Here is a 5,981-nt window from a genome sequence, read left to right on the forward strand (position 1 = left end):
CTTACTCGATTATCTGTGTATTCATCATCCATTTAAAACACCTTAATTATTATCAAATCCTTTCTGTGATTAAGGATGAAAAAGAAAGTGGTCTAGAGTCTTCTACTCCATTTCCCGACTGTTTGGATACGAGTTGTCTTACTCGAATATCCAAGTAATCGTCATCCAACCAAAATATCTCAAAACAACCAGTCAAACAAAACATCAAACACATCAAACCAACTCGTCACCCTCTGCGTGGCTAAAACTCTTTCAGAAAGAACACTGTTAATCCTTTCTAATGCGCACAACAAACTAGTGCTTAAGCCTCCGCCGAGAGTAGACAAGCCAACATTTAGCCTTTAGGATACGATCTAAACAGTTGTTCATTAAAAACACCAACCAACCGTAGTCCCCGAACTACGAATGCTCTGATTTCCTTATTATACCATAAGGATACGTAGACAGGAGATTGCTGTATCTTCGCGAGCAACTAATAGAAAACCTCCCTTTTTCCCTTTCTGAGGTTCCCATCAATTTCTATTTACAATATATTTATAACCCAAAGATAACAAATAACATAAATTAACACTCAAATCGCAAAATTGAACTAAAAGGTTCTCGTTGAGTACAACGGACGTGAGGGGTGTTAATACCTTCCCCTTGCGTAATCAACTCTCGAACCCGAATATGGTTGCGATGACCATTATTGCATTTCCTAAAGGTTTTATCGATATTTTCCTATTCCTTCATTGGGATAAATAAAGTTCGGTGGCGACTCTGTTCGAACATACATTTTTCCGTGACCATAGCGAGGAATCGTATTTTTCGAGATGCGACAGATGGCGACTCTGCTGGAGAGATTATCTCCAAGCAAAAGAGAGTGAGGCCTAATTTAGTTCAGTTTCTGTATTGTGTGTTAATCTTGTTTGTTTATCTGTATTTTTTATTTTGCTATTATTATTCTGTTGTAATTATTATGTTGTGATTTATTGGCTATGTATTGTTTGGGGCTCTCTGTTAGTGGTGCTTTGTGAGATAAGCTCTCTACCCGAGTCTGAGAAAAACCATAAGATTAAGTTGGTGGTTGCGTAGTGGGCGCCCATAAGGAGTCTTCCTTGTTGGGAAGAAACGAAGACCCCGCCTAGAGGAGATTCTCTTGAGATATTATTGTCCGACGAGTCTTCGTCACGACAATAGTATTTTCAAGTTGGATCAATGACTCTAGGGACCTTTTAACCCACTATATCCAACGGTCATGTAGTATTAACCTACGAAGTTTCAGACTTGTTGGGTCAATATGAAAACCCCAATAAGATGAGATCCCTTGGACGTGTTACTATCTTACAGTAATATTTCCAACCTCGATCTATGACTTTGAGAACCTTGGTAGAACCCTGGACTCGAGAGTCGTGTAGTAGAATCCCCATGGAGCCTTCCTTGTTGGGACAATACGAAGACCTCACCTAGACGAGATTTTCTCAAGGATATTATCGTCCGACGAGTCTTCGTCACGGCAGTGACGTTCTCAAGAAATATTTGTGACTCTAGGAACCTACCAACTATAGAGCCTACCCATGGGGTTACATTATTCAGAGATACCCGTAATTCACCCGTTATTCTGATCCATCTGAGAATGCTTTGAACCTGTGATCCTAAACCTGTCACTACACTCATACACATATCATTGCATCTGCATTCATCATGCATTGCATATCATTTTCCACACAAAATACATAAAAAAAACTTATCCATCCTTCGTCCATCACTTGCAGTTGATTTCCCGACACTTATATCAGACTTAAAGTAGCTCTTGAAAAACCATGGATCCATTGGAGAAAAATCACATTGCATTAAGAGGAGATGTTGACTCGATGAAAAACCAGATAGACCAACTTGTGGAGACTATGATAGCTTTAGAAAAGAGGAAGGACAACATTCAGCAGACTTCCGTTGTAGAGAATGTTATTCCAGCTCCAGTAAATGGTCCTACCCAACCTCCGCTTGTGCGAACCCCAGTTGATAACTCTATTGTACAAGAACCTCATATTGTTCAAGATTCCTCACGTCATGATGCTGTTGAGTATCACAGTTTTGCATTCTTCGTGCCAGATGCCCAAGGAACAGGCCTAATGGTTAATGTTGAACAACCACAAGATGATGAGATTGCTAAAAGATGTTGCGTGCTAGAGAAAAGACTCAAGGCCATAGAAGGACAAGATACTCTTGAACTGAATGCTTTAGACATGTGTTTGGTACCTGGCCTGGTTATACCCGCAAAATTCAAAGCACCAGAATTTGAGAAATACAAAGGGGATGGCTGTCCAAAGCACCATTTGGTGATGTTTTTTCGAAAAATGACCTTTTATGCCCACGATGATAAGTTGATGATTCATTGTTTCCAGGACAATTTGATTCGGGCATCATTAAGTTTGGTACATGAAGTTAGAAAGGAATCATGTTCAATCATGGTTGGACCTAGCTAACGCATTCTTGAAGCAATACAAATATAATATGGACATAGCTCCCGACCACATGCAGCTAAGAGCCTTATCTCAGGAAGACAATGAATCCTTCAGAGGGTATGCCCAAAGATGGAGAGAGTTAGTGGCTTGCATTGAGCCACCACTCTTAGACAAAGATTTGATGGAATTATTCAGGGACACCCTGCAAAGTCCATACTTCGAAAGGATGATTAGCAGCGCAGCATCAGACTTTGCTCACTTAGTGACAATTGGAGAACGCATCGAGAGTGCCCTAAAAAGTGGAAGAATCCAAGGTGCCTCGAGCAACCAAGCTAGCGAGACAGAATCCCTCAGCGATTCTCAAAAGGAAGAAGATGATGAAACAAATGCAGCCATGGTAGATGTTGGGTATTCTCACGATGCACCAGCCAGACCTTATGGTTCTTCACCTTCTCAGCAATCACCATTTCCAACACCATGTTATCCTTATAGGCAACCGAAAAGACCTAGAGCACCATTAAAGCAACCATGGACTGTTCCTTATACAAATCAAAGACCTCGTGGTCAAGGATATCAAAATCAGCATCGGAACCAACATAGGCCTCGAAACAATCTGGAAAGAAGGAATGCTCCTCTCGATCCAATTCCTATGTCATACAGTCAACTTCTGCCATACCTGATTCAAAGCTCGCTGGTGGTGCCCAAGTCTCTCAGGCCATTGTCAGAACCATACCCACCTGGATATGATCCTGATGTGCAATGTGAATATCATGCCGGAACAATAGGGCATTCAACTGAAGACTGCAATGCTTTCAAGACTAAAGTGCAACAATTGTTCGACAAAAGGTACATATCTTTTTCAGAAGGAAGTTTGTTGGTGCATGTTAACCTCTCGTCATAATGAGTTCAAAGATTTCATAGAGTATCTCCTAATTCCAGTAGTTCAGACAGGAAGACATCCTCAACACTGGAAATCGTTGGACTGATTTGTTTCTATTTTTGCATTTGTAGTTTCTTTGTTGTTAAAAGCTACTTGTGTTTAAACATTGTTGTTTTTAATGGTAATATTGATGAAGTAATGATGCATGTTTTGAATTAATTATCTCGCATTCTCTCATTTTTCTTCTATTATATCAAAAACAAAAAAATACATCAGTGTTTCTCCCATTCACTTTTATTTATCATAACTTTTGTTTTAGCAAAGATTTGAGGGAGGATGACGAAAACAAGATACCCATAATTGCTGACTATATGCTTTTGGATAAAATCCTACTGATGATGTACAAGCATTGTTTCAAATCCCAAAATACTGGAGAGATAAGGAGTTAATCCCTAGTCAACCACTTTGAGCCTAGAAGTAGGAGTTTCTTTCGGATCTACAAAAACCCTTACATTTAACCTGGGGCAGGGTAGTGTTCAATTAATCTGACTATGCATCCAAATTACAAGATGAAATATCCAGTATGTGGATCAACTACATGACATTCTTCACGCACATCCTAAAGTGTCAAAGGAACCTTGAAAAAATCCAAAAGTTATGACGGTTGTTCTTCAATGACCAATGACTTGGCAGTCACATTCTAAAAAAGGGAATCAATAAAAAGCCTGCTAAGTCGATACCCCAAAAGGAGACTTAGGCAAAAACTGGGGCAATCTCGATGGACTAAAGCTTCAAAAAGCGGTCCATGCAAAAGTTAGGGATCAAAACAAAAATCAAAGGAGGTCACAAAAACCCTCAACAAAATAAAAACAAGATTTAGTGACCACCATATCAAGAATCAAAGGGTCACCAATATCCATGAAGAGCAAAATGAAGTGTGTGTCATTTCAAGAGATCTTACACCTGCAAACTCTCTTAAAAGTTGAATGTGTATGTTGAATTAACTGAGCATAGGATTGGAGATCATCGTGAAGAATGGGTGGGTTAAAACAAATTTGAGCCTTATATCCTTTGTTTCGATAACTATGAACCAGGCCATGTTACAACCCTTAAAAGACCTAATTGAAGCAGGGTTTATTCTGAAAGCATACTACAACAAGGTTGCGTAAACTGACTCCTAAAAATTTGCTAATCTTTTAGTTTTGTACAATCTTCTTTTGTTGTATCCTTCACATTGTTAAATCATCATTGCGTTTGGATTAAAATGGCTCATTCGCCACACACTATCACATCATTTCAATAATAATTCTTTTCAAAACCTGCATGAGTATCGCATTAAAATTACCATTTCTGAATAAAAATTTTTAACTGCAAGTCAGTACTTGACGTCAGGGAAATTTCAACAAAGAGAAATCAGAGAAGCTTGACCATTTATCAGAATCAAGACTACCTCCGAACCTAAACATCAGTTGATCATAGGAAGATTACTCCAAGAATTGGCCAGTCTTAAACAATCTCCAAACATCTGTTAATCAAGGACAAGTCATTTCAAGAATCATTTGATACAGAGTAAATCATCTCAGAATTCTATTAACTGGGGAAGATCACCTAGAGGTTATGTTGTCCAGGGGCAACCCCTTCATTGTTCAGTCAGGGTGAGTTAAGTCACTTCAATGCTCATACCGAGGCAAGCTACTGTTGGTGTAAGCCCTAGAGGCCAATACTTTTGGTACTTGTATCGAATTATTTATTAATAATAAAACACTTTTTCTTTATTATGTTTGTTTAATAAAGTCCCTAGAATAGCTAGTCCGTTTAATGTATCAAGTATGACTTAATCATGATATCACATTAAACATAAGGACACTATTCTTAAAGTATCCGTAGTCAAGCTTTATTGTGAAGTGGGATAACATTAAAGCATGAAGACTATTATGTTTATAGACTGATGATCACATCTCATGGATCATGGATAAAGAGTTATCAAGTCTTAAACATAGGTATGAATATTAAGAGTAATATTTATACTGGATTGACCCGCTATGAGAATACTATATAGAATGTTATGCAAAGTGTCATAAGTTATTATCATGGTGATAATGGTGTATACCACCCTTCGACCTGAAACCACTATGGACCCTAGATGTAGAGTCGAGTGCCTTATTGGTGATCAAACATTGTCCGTAATTGGATGACCATAAAGACAGTTGATGGGTACTCCACGAAGCATGCTAAGGGACATGAGTGACCTAGATGGAATTTGCCCGTCTTGCGTAACATGATAAATGTCTATGGGCCCAATATTGAACTGGACAAGGATGACACGGTCTATGCCTTGTGTTCAATATAGACATAAGGGCAAAAGGGTAATTATACACATAATTATTATCACAAAAGGATTTGTCAGATCACATGACATTTTCGTGTCTTGGGTAGCAGTTACGTGTTGCTAGATACCGCTCACTGTTTATTATGTTAAACACGTGATTTAATATAATTGCCAATGCCGCGAAAACCTATAGGGTCACACACAAAGGATGGATTGATGAGAGATAGAGTAATTAAGGAATACCGTAATGTACGGTGCCCTTAAGTGAATTATTGAACATCGTAAGGTTTGGTGTACTTCAGTAGAATACGAATTATGGTAAGGTACC

This window comes from Lathyrus oleraceus, chromosome 1 (assembly GCF_024323335.1).
Source record: "Lathyrus oleraceus cultivar Zhongwan6 chromosome 1, CAAS_Psat_ZW6_1.0, whole genome shotgun sequence".
NCBI classification, from domain to species: domain Eukaryota; kingdom Viridiplantae; phylum Streptophyta; class Magnoliopsida; order Fabales; family Fabaceae; genus Lathyrus; species Lathyrus oleraceus.